The following is a 17,295-nucleotide window of genomic DNA, read 5'->3' on the forward strand; positions in this document are numbered from 1 at the left end:
GAGCTAATCATCAGATGGGCAGAGCAATGCCCACAACTGCAGAAATGGGTGGGCTATGGGCAGTGTGTGACTCTGGGACACGCAGCACCAGCTGTACCCAGGCTGTCTGATTCCTGACAGAATGCACTAAACCATCATAAATCTTGCTGTGTTATATCTACCTGGATTTGTTAAGGAGATGGCATTTCCAGTTATACCTAAAGTGGAATTTCTGAGAATTATTTGGTGGTTCCCCATCTCCATTCCCCCATCCCCAAGGCCACCAAACCAGATGAGTTCACCTAAGCACCAAGATGTTTCTTGCTGGTGAAGAAAAGGTTGTGAGCTGTGTCAGAGACCAACCAGAGGCTAACGAGTCCCATTCCCTCTTCTTGGGTACCCAGGAAAAGGGCATTTCCCAGTCTCCCCTGCTGCCAGCTTGGGGTCACACGACAGGGTTCTGGTGATTGAAAGGCAGTTGGAAACAATAGACACCATTTTTGTTAGTAACTATAGAACATTCTGAAAGATCTTCTACACTTTCTATCTTTGCTCTTCCGCTGAGCTCAAGCAAAGATTTTTGCCCGGATTGGGAGGAGAGCCACAAGATGTCTCAGCCTGAATTTTTGAGGTACTGCTTGGAGGAAAAACACTCAGAAGGACCACCTGACATGAAGCTGAACTGTGAAGTGAGCAAGAAATAGACTACCATTGTGTTAAACCACTGACATTTGGTTGTGGCAGTTAGCAGATATTACCCTATTGCTTACAGTAATGGCCTTGAGCCCTCACTCGGCACCCTTTCCCTCACTGCATACAAGCTCCAGGCATCCACTCATGGTTCCTTTGCATTGAAGAAGGAATCCTGCAGATTCCCCTCCATCTGCATAGAGCTACCTTGACATGTCAACTCAAGACCCCTGGGATTCCAGTCCTAGAACCAGGGGATTATTAAAGGGGGTACACTTACCATGTTTGAAAGGTAAGTGTCCTGCTAGAAGAAGAGAATGGAGGCTTGAGACCAGCAATAATTTTATGCCAGACATTTAAACAAAAATGACAAGGGCCAGAACACAAGCAGTAGAATGGAGAGAAAAACCGAGATATTTTTGATATTTCTGAAGACTAGATAGCAATAGACACTGCGAACAAACATGAAACACAGTGATCATCTAAGCAGTACGGAGGCACTTTGGCAGGGAGACGGGAGAGGGTAGGGAAGTACTGTATTGTGCCAGCAAGAGCAATGGCATGGGGTCTTGAAATCCAGTCTCAGGGTAGTCAACTACTGTGTGACCACAGAAAAGCCACTTAAACTCAGCAGATTCAGACAGCATTTAGGGATTCCTTAGTGCTTGTGTTACTCTAAATGTGACAAATACCTTAATAAGCTTTATTGGTTGAAATGTCACTGTTATGGACTGAATGTATGTGCCCCCTTAAATTCTTTTATTTTGAATCCTCACCTGAGGACATTTTTTCCATTGCTTTGCAGAGAGAGCAGAAAGGAGAGAGAGAGAGAGAGGAACATCAACATTAAAGAGACACATCAATTGGTTGCCACCAGCAACCGCACCGACCAAAGCCAGGGATCCAGCCTGCAACCGAGGTATGTGCCCCTGATTGGGAATCAAGCCCAACACCCTTCAGTCCACGGGCTGACACTCTAACCACGGAGCCAAACTGGCCAGGGCCTCCTTAAATTCTTGTGTTGAATTCCTAAACACCATTGTGGCTGTATTTGGAATAAGGAAATTATTAAGGTTAAATGAGGTCATAAGGGTGGGGCCCTGATATGATAGGATTAGTGTACTTACAAGTAGAGAGTCAGCTCTCTCCCTCTTTCTTCCCTCCTTCTCCTCCTCTTTCCTTCTGTCCCTGTCTTTCTTCCTCTCTCCCTCTCCATCTCTTCCTCTCTCCCTCTCCCCCTCTCCCCATGTACACGCAAAGAAGAAACCATGTGAGAGCACATTGAGAAGGAGGCCATATAAACCCAAGGAGAGAGCCTCCTAGATACCAATGCTGTTGGCACCTGATCTTGGACTTCCAGTCTCCAGAACTGTGAGAAAATAAATGTGTTGTTTTAGCCATCCCGTCTGTGCTATTTGTTATGGCAGCCCCAGCAGACTAATACACCACCTTTGCCCTGTGTCTCTCTAGTCATCCATTTATATCTTCGGCTTATGCTAGCTTGTGGAGATATAAACTAAATTACATTGTGGCACTCTACAATGTGAGATTGACCAAAATACCCAACTTTGATATTGTTTCTTCTTTTATCACATGCATGTGGCAATTTAGGAGTTTATACAGCACTCTGGCCTAATTTGGGATGTTGCATTTGGTGTTTAGTCTTGGTTTGGAGAGATACTGTTTGAATGAGTATGTTCTAATTCTCAGTGCAGAACCTTTACATGCTGGATCTGCACATATCCATGGAAAAATAGTTGTCACTGTACTGTGTAGGAGTGAGTCTCTCAAAAGTGCATGCAATGACAGCGAAAAGGGATTAGTTCTTTTACATGGTAAAAACCGTGGAGTCGTTATGGAAACTGTAGGAAATGTTCATGAAACACTTAAGTTCCTTCTAAATTAGCCTGTTTCCTGGATGTCTCATATTCACACCCCATACCCTGGGAGGGCATATTCAGAAAACGACTGCTTCAGGTTCAACTTGTAAGTGAGTATTTCTAACAGTTAATGAATTTCTCTAGTTTTCCCCAGGAAAGTGCCAAACCCCAGGGCCGAAATCCACCTGTTCACTTTGGCTTTGGTTGAGTTTGTTAGGAGGAAGCCAATGGTGAAGGTCACATAGATCGTTTAGCTGGTAGGGCACAGAGAACAGACTTGCCTGAATGGCACCTGGTGCCCGGACTTCAGAGATGGAGATCGTCGAAAGCAGTCCTGGGAACTTTAGTGGTCCACCCAGCTACTCACAAAGAGCATAAATTTCAGTCTCTGCAGTCTTCAGCCGTTAAAGCATGTGCCATTTAAAATTACACTTACTTTCCCCAACACATCACAAAGCTACACTTACATTCCAAGAAGTAAACATAAAATGCAGTTATTCATGTTTTTAAAAAGCTGAGAACTTTCCCCCTTTTCACACAAGTCTGCCTTACTGCTCTCTCCCAAGACCCTTCCTCACTGCGTTTTGCTCTCTTAGCTCTAGCTGTGCCCCCTGGCCCCTTGTCTGCCACCTCTGCAGCCCCTCCTTTCCTAAAGGAGGGGACCATCTGGAGTTCTTGTCTTCCCATGGCTGTGTTGACCAGACAACACTCTGCTGGGGATGTGGGCTTAGAACATTCCAGCATCGAGCTGGCACAGTGCAATGTTTCAGGGGTGTCATAACGCACCAGGCCACTGGCATCGATGAGCCGCCACCATTTAGAGAGGGGACTCTGTGTCATATCCCATCTCTGCTTTGAATAAGTTATCACCCAGTTGGCAGTGGGAGCAGGTGTGGAGAAAATATGAACCTGGGACAATCACTGTCACTGGTGAAAACACCATCGAACATGGTACACAAGTGTGATTGAGTTCAGTGGAGAACCAGAGTCTTGGGGGTGGGCAGAAGTCTATGGCCCATTGTTTGAGATCTCACTCAGGAAGAGAAGTTTTGAGCCATCCCTGGGGGGAAAAGGGTCAGAGATAGTTCAAAAGAAATGTGGTTTTCTCCAGAAGGTGGCAGGAGCAGTTCCTAAGGGTGTGAGTAAAGAAAGTGACTATTTTGGCACAGAAAATCACATTTTTATTTAAAAACATTTGTTGAGACTTAAAATGTTCCAGTGGACCAAAGAAATAATATGAAGTCAGTTGTAGCCAGAAGAAGGGTTGTTGACATATGACATGAAAACATAAAGCAGCGCATTTCAGACTTTGCAAAGGCCAGGCTCCAAACACCCAGGGTCATCCTTACTGTGTACTCATCAACTAATGGCTCTATACTGGGTCCTTATGTGCATAGAACACTGGAGGGAGGACGATCGTAATAACTGGTCAAAAATACATCACGAATCTTAAGAAAACATTAGCAACAGGTCCATCTGAAAAGGTAGAAGAGTGTTTTGTCTATGAATCTCTCAAAGTCTCTGAAGAGCTACATAGGGAGTTTCCCCTTCAAAATGATATTGAGAAAACTCGAGACTGTCCTGGAGGGAGGCCATGCGAGGAGAGGGGTAAAAGAGACAAGACATAATGTGACTGCTCCAAGGAAAATCATTATCTTAAGTTCACTGACGGCGTCCCATCTCCTTAATTATAGCTTTGTTGACAGCAACTCACTTTGCATGCATGGAATCCTTCTGAAACAATTCATATTCCGATTTGCCTTGGGACCAGACGCATGTTAGAGAGATGATATTTTTGTTTTTGAGTTTTTGATATGGTAAACAGTCTGGGAACTGTTAGACCTGGGGCTGTGTTACTAAGGCAAAAACTTCCTGGGTCAACCTTCTCCGTCCCCCTGCCCCCACACATTTTATAAAATCACAGGAGCGCTAAGGGAACAGCATGTGAGGGTACAGCTGCTAAACATCAGGCTCTCTGGCCTACCCAGCGCGAAGCGGGCCCAGCTCTGGGCTGGTGAGTATGGCCCACCGGCACCTGGGGACAGGTAGAGGGGGGCTAAGCCAAGAGAAAAGGGGAGCAAGAGATGTTTTCAAGCTTGGGCCTCTGGACCTCACTTATGAGCCTTCCTATCTGTTTAAAAATTGAAATGCTACATCCCTAGGCTTACCTGGATTCAAGTCAAAGGCCAAAAACACTTCCCTACTCAACTATCAGTGATTTTGGATCATTTACAGTTTCACATAATCCTGACCGTGTCTCTCAATTAGTGCCGATAATGACCATGGAATTAAACTTTGCAGTTAACCTCATACCTAGCTAAGTTTTTTCTTCTCCCAAGCTTCAAAGAGAAATGTGTATGTCAAACTTGCATTTTATTTTGTATTTTTGTGTTCCTTGAAAAATTCTACTCATACTCATGAATAAAGAATACTTGTCAGAAGCTATGCTTTTCAATTTTTTAAAAAACATTTTTTTTTTTTTCTGGGCGCCTTCCATAAATTGTTTATTGTTCAATATGGCTGTGACTTTTCAATGCAGTTACTTATTTTTGATGCCTTCAATTTGGCTTAAATATTTCTTTTACCCAGCACCAAATGTATGAAAGGTTCCCTTTTATCTCCAAGACGCAAGACATATCTTTGATATCTTTTGTAGGACATAAATAATGGTGGAGCTGGGGTGGGGAAGGGCAGGTAACAGATCTCTTTGCTTAAACGCTGCATATCATAATGAAATGAGCTTTTAATAATGGCCTATTTCCTCTCTACCCTTACAATAAATAAGGCCATGCCTTAGTGGCCATTCATTTTCTCTATACTTTGCTTACTACTCCCCCAGTTATCCAGACCCCTTAGCCGGTGACTTCTAAAGGTGGCAGGACACGGCCAGCTACGCTTTTCAGAACTATGAATGAGGGTAGAGATTGATGTCACTTGGCTTTGGACACACACTGACTCAAGGAGTTTGGAGGTTCGGGTCAAGGTGCTGCAGCAGCTCTTGCCTGGTACATTCCTCCAAACTCACAGGCTGTTTCTTTCTCAGGTCGCTTCTTAATTTACTCTGCCTGAACCCCTCGATAACTTATCAGAGCCTACATTCTGGGCAGCTCACATGTGATCGAAGCTGTGCTTTCCTGGTTTCACACTCTATGTTTCTTGGCGTAGGACTGTTTTCCATGACGTTCATTTAGGAGATGTCTTGGTTCTCAGTTTGGAATATTTCCCACTATAAAGTATACCGAGAACACTCTTTTGAGAATGGTTTCCCCCATGGAATAATGTAAAAACAGGACAGCTGTGAATAAAACATCAGTGCGCCGGTCTCCATTCCACTTTGTAAAGTCACATAAATGGTCTCCAAGCCTCGGGTTTGCACGGGGCAATGGTACCCCGATGAGTGAGTGTTACGGTCAGAGGCTCAGCAAGGAAGTTCTGTTAGACTTACGCCTGGGTGGGTGGGGAATATACGCTGCGAGGCTATTTCATTAGCAGCAGGTGGCTCTGGTCATCGACAGATAAAGATTTTTTTCGCCAAATCTCCTGCCTTTTGGCAAAATAGCTGCCCCATAAAATGCTGCATAAGATGCCATTTTAAATCCTATGATAAGTGTTTGGGCCCCTCCTATACTTGCTTTGCGTGAGTGACAAACATAGAATTGTGGCCTTCAGAATCGTGGAAGTGCGCACACGCACCCGGGCAGCATGCAATTTAGAAAGCAAATGCTGACCTGGGGGTTCAGTCTTGCCGACTGCTGCCTGGAATGCTGGGCACGAGGCAGGGCTCCCCAAGAACAGGAAGTCACCAGATTAAATTGGCAAAGTTGATGTTATCGTCTGCTAAGTCAGAGTCACAAATAGGCGGAATCCAGGGCTCCCTGGCGGAATGGTTTAGAGCTTTTTGTTGGGTTTTTGGCACTGAGGTAATAGAGGCAGAGAAAACAGTTTTAAAAATCAGTTTGGTTTTATGAAAAATCCACCAAGATAATCATAAAGCAAGACAATCTGACAAGATAATCCTGAGCAGAAGAGAGCACATCTCCAATGACATAATTGTCTAAAACACGTGACCATTGGAATTTACCGAATCTGTGGAAATGAAAATTATCAGTCTTATTTTCATGCTTTCAGCATGGAGGCCTGGGTTCTGGTTCCTTCATTTACAGAATAGTGTCTGAGATGTCATTACCAATCTTTCTTCTATAGACTTGAAACAAACAAACAGACAAACCTCTAAAAACCCTATTTTGTTCATTTAACGTCAACTCATAGCAATTTGCACTGTTTGAAGGGAGCAATATCACGGAAATAGAAAACTGCAAATAATCGTGAAAGTGGTGTATTTGAAAACATCACTTGGAGGTGTTTTAGGGATCTGCAGTTGAGTAGCTGTCTCAGGCTCCAGGAATGGCCCGCATTCTGAGCAGAAGCGTGTGGCCCGCTGAAGGGTGAGGCATTGCGCTGCAGTAGCCATGAGACAGACTTGGAAACTCTGGACTGACCCAGGTCCAAACAGCAAGGCTGGGATTACTAGCTGTGTGATCTTGGACAAGTTACTTTACTTCTCTGCGACTGAGTGTCCTCAGTTGCAAAATGGTGATGTTTTGTGAGGTTTTTCTCAGGAGTAGATGGGATAAGGCTGGTGAAGCGCTTTACACGGTGCTGAACATAGCAAGTGGTTTTTATTCTGTGTGGATGTGGTAAGATTCCCTTTTTTGCTTCAATCTCTTTACCCCTGTGACTCTGAATGTGTGGATTAGGGAAAACATAGGTCATGCGCTTAGTAACAGGATTGCACAGAGTAGTTTACAAGGTCAGTACTAGCCTATAAGAGAGTGCTCACATACACGAGGCCTAGAAAGACGCCGGAGAACCTCTGGTACTTCCCCCATCTGTTTGGGCTCGGCCTCCCATAGGCCAGTCGTCTGCACATTCCCCTCTGATGACCAAGAGCTCCCTACTCCCCGGGGGAGCCTGCTCCAATGTAGGACAATTCATCATTAGGAAGCCATTATTAGGCTGGGATAAAATCTGCAGCTCTGTCTGCAGCTTCCATTCAGGGGTCCTGATTCAGTTCTCTGTGGCAATGCATAATTAATTTAATTTCTGTTTCACACAGGGGTATTCCGGATACTTGAAGATGATTATTATGGTCCCTCCAAGCCTTTTCTATGTCAGGTCGGCCGTTTTGAACACTTCTGCCATTTTTCTCGTCTGGCATGTTTTTGAGTCCCTCGTAGGCCAGTGGCTATTTTCTGCAGACATGACTTTGGTAAAGCATGTGAATGGACAGAATGAGACACCTCGGGTGCTCCCCAACCAAGACAGAGCAAGGCCAGGACTGACTCATCCCTGGAAAGAGGCCTGGGTCTCAGTCCCAGCTCTGCCTTTGCTGGGCCGAGAGCCTTGGCATGCCACTCAACCTCCACACGGGGTGTTGTCCTCTCTGGCATCTGCTCGTGGTAAATTCCATCTTGTTACATCTAGTTCATCCTAGCAGCCTTCTTCATCCTAATTCCTCACCTAATGTATTATCTATTCTTTCTGGTTTCATTAGATTTATAAATATGATTGGCAAACCATTATGGGCACATCTATACCAATAATTATAGCAAAATGTAATCAGGTCAAGTACAAATAGAGGCCTACAACAGAGCATTCAACACCTGTACTGGGTTAATCATCACTTCATTCCCTTATAAAGACATGTTTGTTGATCATTGACAATGCATTAGTCACGACCTTTGGTTCAGGGGATGTAAAAATGAACAAGAGAGTCCCCATCCCTGTTCTCCTGGGACCTGGAGTCCAGTGGACAATCTATTCATTGGCATGTGGGACACTGTGGTAAAAAAAAATTTCAGCCATTGTAACAGTCTTTGTTACAGAAATTTCTCAATCACTCCTATTGTGCCCCAAAGGAGGCAAGTTTAACAGGTATTAACGAAGGCATGTTGACTTCATAATTTTTTCTCCCAAAGTTTTGTCTAATCATTTTTCTATAAATCATCTGTAATGTGGCTAACAGAACTATAAGAATTATCTATATTATTATTTGAAAAATGGGTGACTTGTCCTTAAATTGAAAATGTGTGCTTTCATAAGCAATACATGGAGTTAAACTTGGCCCCATGGCAGTGGTTGTTGATCAGGGGTAATTTTGCTTCCCAGGGGACATGTGACAGTGTCTGGAGACATTTTTGGGGATCAAAACTGAGAGGATGCTCCTGGCATGTAGTGGGTGGAGACCAGCGATCCTGCTAAACATCCTACAATGAGCAGAACAGTTCCTTTCTCACCCTTCCAGTAAAGAATTAAGAATTGTCTGGGCCCAAATGTCAGTAGCGCCCGTGTTCTCAGGATGAGAGGCAATGTGATAACCTGGTTAGGACTACAGACGCGGGGCCTGGACAGCCCTGGGCTTGAAATCTGTCCTCCTAACCCTGTGCCTCAGTTTCCGAACCTGCGAGATGAAGATGGTAACAGTTCTGACTTCACAGAGAGGGTCAGGAGGCCGTGAAATGAAGCACTCAGCACAGTGGCTGGCACACAGGCAGGACGAAATAAATGGGGATTGTTTTCATTGCTCTATTTACTTTCTCTCTGAAGGCTACACATTTTAATTGACACAAGCAAACTGTATAGATGTATCCAAAGAAATGGACAGCACCTCTCTATCATGAAAGAATCTGTTGTTTTCCTGTGTTTAAAGAACACCCTTCAGCAATCTGATCTCCAGACGCTCACCAGCCCTGTGAGTCGGATGATAGCCTCTGGACTTAGCTGCCTGAGGATTCCACTGAGATGCTCAACTGCCAACTGGATTAATTTTTTAATGACTACTTGAGGATTTTGTTTCCAAATGCAAGTGTGCTGCACATTTTTAGACTGAAATAAATGTTTCCAATATTATGGAGATGAGAATACAGGCTAAGGGTAAAGCTAGAAATAACTATTACATTTCGAAGCTATAATATTAATGAAGATGTACTTTGATTGCTAGATACTGTTTGCTTCCAATAGAATTTGTAGTGATAATAAAGCACACGAAGTGATACACGATAGTTATTTATAAGATGAGCATCCTTGGGAGTTCTTGCCAGTTTTTGCAAAGTATGGGAGCAGATTTAAATTCTTATTTAATATTCAAAAAAAAGCTTACAGAACACACACTCTCAAGTGTGGCTTCTTCTTTCAATGATGTCATTACAGTGCCTTTGCAAATAGTACTCCAGATGAGCCCTGGATGCAGAGACTCAGGAGATTTGAAAAAGAGCGATATTGGGACTTGTACTGTTTCTTGCACTAGAAAGTGAAGATGAGGGAAGTCCATGGGCTTGTATTGTTGGCGGGCACAGAGATGACTGTAACATCTGATTGGCTTCTCCCCCTGACCTTAAAAGGCGGTGAGCAGGTGACACTGCCCACTCTCCATGTGTAGTCAAGACCATTTGCATGACAAAAGATCTTAGATGTAAAGATCTGAGTGTTCACGCCCATCGGCTTTAATACTCTTATCAGGGTGCTAATAATCTTTCAGATTAAAAAACATGTACTTAGCTGCTTTTAGATATTCTAAATGAAATTTCTTTAGCCAATTTCTAATTAAATTGCTAAATGAAATTACTTCTCTTGGTTTAAAAACAAATTATGGTAAGTTCATCGATTATTCGTACTACCTACAAATTAACCCAAATTAGGACTTCATAAGGGTTCAACGATATTGACTTTAAAAAATGAAACAAAGTGAAAGTGAACATGACATAAAATGTACATTACTCCTTCAAGGAAACATTATATACAATAACTTTAGCCGTGGATTTTTATAAATACACCCAAAACACTTACGCTTTTAAAATGGTTATTCATCAAATTGCATAAGCTACTATTTAATAAACTGTACTTTAATTTATCACTGGAAAGTGGAAACCAAAGTTTGTTTCCATCCAAAAATATGAGCCAGAGAACAGGAGTCCTGCACCACCCATCCTTCCACACTATTTGACCACAGCCTTAACTCTAAGCCTAGTAATCTACTCTCTCTGGGTACAAGGGGTAATTGAATCCTCACACTTAACTCTATCATGGTTTTCTCTTGACTCCTGGCTCCCAACTATGCCAATAAATGACACTATGTACTGTTCTCTAGGAAAACACTAAGACCACCTGTTTATGCAACTAAGGTCAGACCCGAAAGAGAGAAACAGTCAAGCTGATGATTTACCTAGAGTCATTTTAGTTCCTTATGGGCCCCTGAATATCATTTTTGATGGAAAGTTCACATAGCTTATTTTATAAGCCACGTGCAAGAGCAGATCGGTGTAAGTGTTTGGGCCACAGGTCATTTCAGTGTGAGGTGTTAGGGTTAGGTTTTGTCTTTCTTTCTGCCAGATGTTGAACACAGTGTTGCAGCTGTGTGGTTGGGCTTGCCCAGTTGGCCACGTGTCAAACTTCTATGACAACCAGATGTAGCCATTGCCATGGAATGAAATTGTTATTTTATTAATTACCCTTTGATTAATTGATACACCAGAGAACATGTAGCCATTTAGTCATAATTGGTCTAATACTCAGCATTTCAAAGGTGGCATCTGTGAGAAGACTGATGAATAATAACCATTTGATGAAGTTCTATCTTTATTATGAAGAGATTCTGGGTATTTTTAACCACTTATATGTGCATAAACTCACTCAATGTTTAGTAAAACTGAAAAAAAGAGAAAAGCCTTTAAAGTTTTCCCACTTTCTTACCTCCCTTATCCCCACACTAGATAACCACCAATAATTCTTACTGTTGGTCACAGGCACAGTTTAGAGAGAGAATTAAAGTAGCAAAGATCATTTAGGTATTTGACTTCAAATATAAATTCATTGAACTTAGAAATTTCATTGATTTAATTTTCCTTATAAAAAACCAAATCAACACATATCTATTGAGAATCTCCTATGTGTCAGATTCCAGCTAGGAACTATAAAACTATAAAGAAATATCTCTTCCATATAAAATGCCTCTTTATTCTTAACACAGTCATGACATTAGTCAGAATAAAGTTCTAAACTTTTGATTAGACTGTGAACCATTTTTATAAATAGCGGTGATGCTCCCATTTCAGGTAGTGCCGGGCATGTCTTTGACATTTGTACTTTTTGTGGTATTTTACATGACCGTCTCTTACTGCTGTGGGAGAAAAAAAGGGGTGGCATCATTTTAACTTAGCATATTTTTAAAGAGACCCACAGTATGTAGCTCTCCTTACTCCTTTATTGTAGTTATTTACTGATGTGTTTCCATACCACATGTACTTTCTTTTATGATTCCTTAAGCTTAAAAAATATTGCGTGTACCTCAAGGGGAACTGGATCCTCTCTCTTTCACATTGCGCCTGAGTAATGCTTTGAGTTGAATACTCTGAGGGTTCTGAAATTAAGTTAATCCATATGTAATTAGGAACATTCTTAACTAGACGGTCTTGGTTAGCAGGAGACTGGCAGGCTATTCTGAGAATGTGGGAAACCAGGAATAGCAATTCAATGGGAAAAGGCTACATTTCTCTTGAAAATGGGTTGTTTCCATAACTTAATTTGGCAATATGATTTTCTATGTTTAATTGCTAGAGACAATTTTGTAGAGTTTTGCCTTCTGAAGGCTTGACAGCTCCCGAATTCTGTACCACTCATGCTTTTTAACACTTCAGTAAGTACTCTGCCCTTGCCAGCCCTTTTGATTCACCACGGATAAAGGAAACTGAAGGTTAGTGAAGATAGTTTTGTACCTCTTAAACCCACTGAGACAAAAATGAGTGTCTTGGAGAAACTAAGTGTTTCTCCTTATGAGACTTCATGGCTTATGTAATTTATTTTGCTTTTTAAAAAATAACATAATGTTTTCATTCCCAGAACAGTCATACTTAATAACATTGACATTAAAAGGTGTTCCTTTTTTAATTCAAATGATGAAAACTTTGCTCCCTACTCCGTGTCAATATTGGGATTCAGGGAGGGTTTGAAAGTGCGGAATCTACCATGCTCCCCTCCCCTCCCCAGGTGCCATGCACTTAATGCTCGCGACAGCCCCTCACTCATTTCCTCATCTGCACAAGTCATTTCAGAGGGAATCTGAATAACAGTAAGCCACAGTCTACCGTGCCCAATAACTGTAGATGCTCAGCTGCCTAACGTCACCTTGATCACTTAAAATACATTTTCTTTTGTCTCTCAATTAGTATGAAAATGCAAAGAAGGCCATTTCTTCAATTAGATGTGAAAGATTAATCACTAGGCAATTTGTTTCACCCTGGAAAAGATTAAACGTCAAAAGTGGAGTATCTGCTTCTTAACCACCACGGGCCTATGAAAAAAGGTGTTGGAGAAGTACAAGAATCTGGTGCTACTGGCATATATTTCACCTAACTGAAACCTATTCACTAATGCCGGAATTACATAAACCATTCATTCTTACTGCAGTTTCCCGTGCTGTTTTTAGAAAATGAGAAATTTTGTCCGTACCCAGAGTAGAGCCTGGAGGGGAAACATGGTAGCAACGGGAGCTCAGCTCTCCAGTGCTCCCAGTGTCTGGGAATAGAGATATACTATTTTTTTATTTTTTTTTTGGAAAACGACCGAGATTTTTCCAAAGTAGCATCAAAGTGAAACAAGTGAAGATAGAAGCGATGTGTTACTTTTCTGCTTTGCCCCTTGCTCTTATTTTCGCTGCTCCTCACTCCAGGTTGCAGCGCCACCAGATCAGAATGAACAATTAACTGTCTAATTATTCCGGTCACACCGGCCCACAATGGAATCTTTATTCCGTGTTTACAGCAATCTTTGGCAGAGGCTGTCTTGCTGCTTCTAAACTAAGAAGAACTGCCCTTTGGCTCCTCTCGGCATCAGCTGCCTTGGTTTCAGGCTTGGATGCCAATAATCAGGCTGCTTTTTCTTCCAAAGTGGACATTTTTTTTTAGGGTGAAAAGACCTATTCTCATCAACCCCCATATATTCTGGCTGATTTATGTTCTAGCCACTGCAGCTCTTCCTTCCGTGTCCCCGAACATTTCTCCTCTGTCCATAGAACACCACCAGGCAAACCCCCACTCTAAGCCCCAAATTGGAAAACATGCTTAACCAAACAGTGCTCGCCACTATGAAGGAAAGAAAAACACAGCTACTGGTTTATGGGGAGAGGGGAGGCAAGGAAATCCCTCCTGCTTCTCTAAACTGCTAATTTTCTAGCTCAAAAGGCATTCAATAACTTCTCCGCCAGGGGAAAACATATTCACTTCTCAGTGGCTCTCTTGATTACTTCCAACTATTTACTTAAATTCGCCAACAGCTGCATGGCTTTGGGAGGCTCAGAGGGTGGGGAATATTTACAGACATATCAGAGGCTGAGAGAGCACCTCTGAATCTCTTTGAAATGGCGGGGGGGGGGCACTATTGCAGTGTACAGACAGGGCTGGAGAAGCTAACACCAACCCAAAGATAAGATGAAGGCAGTGCCTTTACCAAAGGGAAGCAGGGAAAAGAGCTTGGTTGGCCCTCCTTGAACCATTCCCTGGAGTCCCCTCCCTGGATCTGAGAGCAGGTGGAAGCCACTGCTGGGTCTCACGGCTCAACTGTTTTTCCCCCCGAAGAACATTTTCCTGTTTTGCAGGGATGATGGCATCTTGGTTCCCATACCAGCCTCTAAGCCCTCTGTGACTGTTCCCCTAACAACATGCTCTCGCCTCTCAGCCCCCAGCACTTACTACACGCGCATTGCCAGTCCTGTGAGAACTGGGTCATAAAATTTTACAGGGGAGAAAGGTAGAAGGGGGCGGTTCAGTAGTATAAACACTGATTACATTCCCGGGCAACTGGTCCCAAGTGAAAGATAATTTTTCTACAAGTATGCACAGGCATGTCAAGAATGCTAAGTCGTTTTTATGTTTGTACTTTTCCGTTTTAATTTTACACTGCCACATGGCACACACGCTAAAAATGTATCCATCTCCTTAACCTGCAGTGTAGCAAACTTCTCACAAAACATTGGAAACGCATATTTTATAGACTGTCCTTTCCCAGGATGCTCAAAGCATTTTTGGGATACAAAATTAGATCATCTCATGACAGCTATCCTGTTAGATAGGCACGGCTACTCGTGGCCTGGCAAATAGGGACAATCAATGCTGGAAGGGGGAGGTCACACCAAAGTCAGTGGCAAAAGCCTGCAGAGACTGACGGCCTCGGTCCATTTCATACTACTTTCAGCTTGGTCTTCATTTGTCTCTCTTTTTTCTCCAGCAGGAAGGGATGTGGCCAGCAAGGGGGCTTGACCTCATCTCCCACACTGGTGTAACTCTGACACTCTGTTCTCCCACACTCCTGCCCTATTTTCTGAGTCATCAGCTGGCCCAGCCTGTGCCATGGAGGAGCTCTGACCAGGGGCCAAGCCAAGAGGAGGCCACCGCAGGTGCCCTTGTGGCTGCCTCCAGTGTTGGGAACTGAAGCCTGCCCCTGCCTAGTAATCTGCCCAGCGAGAAGGCAAGGGTCACACTAGGAGAAAAATTAATTTCCAGATCGTATAATACATGAGAGGTAAAAGCTGGGTCAAACAGGATGGTGTTCGAGACTGGCAATGCCTTCATGGTTCCCCAGCCCGATGGGGCGGAGGAAGGTAATCGGATAGAAATATAATGTTCAGCTGCGGCCTTGGTGCAAGCACAGGACACAGTTGTGACTTTTCCTTGTTTTTACTGTTCTTAGGTAGACCCAGTTTCTTAGCGGGGTGCCTGACACGGCCACATCTCTGAGGGGTAATTTCCTTTGATGGAGGGATAGGTCAGAAACTAGAGGGTGTCAGGGGGCATTTTATTCGGGGAGGGGCAGATTCTGTTTCCAGGCGACCTATAACAGAAGACAAAAATCCTTCCTGGCATTCGTGCCAATAACAACATCAATAGCATTAATAGTGATAATAATGGCAATAATAATGAAACAGTAAACTGTGACTCCACCAGGCGGCCAATCAACCCCCCAGTTCTGCTTCCAGTCCTCTCACTCCCTGCCTAGCCTCCGCCGGAAAAAAAAAAAAAGACTCTGGCGCTGCCTCCGGGCTGCCCTCCAGGTTGCCGCCCCGCCTCCCGCCCCCCAGGTGGATGCCAGGCAGAGGCCCCCCGCTTCAGCCTAAGTCCAGCCCACAGCCTCTCCCGTCGCTAAGGGCGGGCTGGGGCTCCGCGGCAGCGTTTCCTTTACAAATCTGCAACTTGCACCAGATCTGGCCCCCTCGCCACCCCCTTACTGTCTCCACCCCCAGGACACCGCAACGTGCGAAGCCCAAACAAGCCGCGCGCGATCCAGCAGTTCAGAGCTTTCCCTGGGAGTGCCAGGGCCCGGAGACAGGGCATCCGGGGAGTTAGCGAAGCCTGGCAGGGGGTCCCCACCACTCCTCCCAGGGCCGAGCCCGGAGGGGGCGCGGCGCTAAGCACCCAGCCGGACCCGCAGGCGCCCGCACCTCCCCAGAGCCTGGGTCTCTCGCCCCCGCCCGGCGCGCACCCCCGCGCTGGGACGCCGCTCGCCCTCTCCCTTTGGCAGCCGGAGGGAGGCGCCGCCGCCCGCGGGGCCAGCCGGGGCGAAGCCGGCCGGGCGCCCCGAGAGTCGCGCTCTTGGAGCCGGGTCTCCATCCCCCAGCGCGCGCCCAGAGCGCCGAGCTCTCCGCCCGCCTCGGTGCGCCCCAGCTTCCTGCTCCCACAGAGCGGCCCCGCAGCCCAGACAGTCCCTTCACGTCCCCCTTCCCCCCAAAGTCCGAGCAAGTCCGATTCCCACGGGCCCGCGGCGGCCGCTGTCTGCGGGGACCGCGCGCAGCGTCTCGGGCTCCAGCGCCCGGGGCCCGCGGACGGCCGCGCGGGGCCCGCCCCGAGCTCTCCGCTTTACCTGGGGACGGTCGGTCCAGACTCCTCCGGGGCGGGCGTCCAGCTCACATCGCTGCCAACCCCACCGGGCAGCCGGCGTCCGGCTGGGTCCCTCAGCCTCCGCGCGCGGCGCTGCCCCCGCCCCCCACCCCCCTGCCCCCACCCCCTCCGTCAAAAGTGTCACAGCTGTTGTGCCTCCGGATCTTTTGCAAAGTCTCCGCGCGGTCCCCGGGAGTTGGCGGCAGTGCCAGGCGCGCTCGCCCCGCGGCGCCCGCCCCGCCCTCCCGCGGCCCCCGCGCGGGCCGGGTCCGGGTCCGGGAGAAGGGCCGCTGGGTCGCGGTCACCGTGCGCTGCGCGCGGCGCGCCGTCCGCTCCCAGCCCCTCGCGCCTTCCCCAGCCCGAGTGACGGCCTCCCGCCCGCGCCGCGGGTCCTCCTTCCCCTGCTCATGAATATTCCGACAGAGGCTAATGCCGGTGAAAATTGAATTAGCCAATTGGTGCCGGGAATGCGCGCTCCTGCCTTCCGAGGGGCTGTCTGGCACGCCACCAGACGAAAGCAATTAGCGTCCGGTTGGCACCCTGCGGTTTAGACCAGTGAGGGGCAAAGCGGGTTAATTCTTTCAATGCATTTTAGATGCGCATTCAAATGTTTAAACTCATCTATTGGCCGAGAGAGTAGGGAAATGTTAAGAGGGGGAGAGAAAAAAGGGGGTAGGCAGACTTGGGGGGGTGGCATATCTACTCCCAAACTCCCCTGAAGTTGAAGTGACTTATTCTGCGTAGATTCTGGATTCTGGAAGAGGCAGATCATGAGAGCAGGAAGAGATAGGCAAACAGGATCAGGAAGGAGATGGATAGCGACC

At 45.7% G+C, this 17,295-nt stretch overlaps 1 protein-coding gene across 3 annotated transcripts in view; it reads right to left on the reverse strand.

The window, feature by feature from the left end:
- The window catches only part of CDH20 (cadherin 20), a 184,239-nt gene extending 167,660 nt beyond the window's left edge, over positions 1-16,579 (reverse strand). For 2 of the 3 annotated variants that reach the window (XM_081148453.1, XM_081148455.1), the window contains exon 1: positions 16,455-16,579. The gene's annotated coding sequence lies outside the window, so the exon portion shown is untranslated. The remainder of the gene's footprint in view (positions 1-16,454) is intronic. The other variant, XM_081148456.1, reaches the window with a different exon arrangement.
- Between the last annotated feature and the right edge of the window lie 716 nt (positions 16,580-17,295).

This window comes from Miniopterus schreibersii (genome assembly GCF_964146895.1).
Source record: "Miniopterus schreibersii genome assembly, chromosome: 10".
NCBI classification, from domain to species: Eukaryota; Metazoa; Chordata; class Mammalia; order Chiroptera; family Miniopteridae; genus Miniopterus; species Miniopterus schreibersii.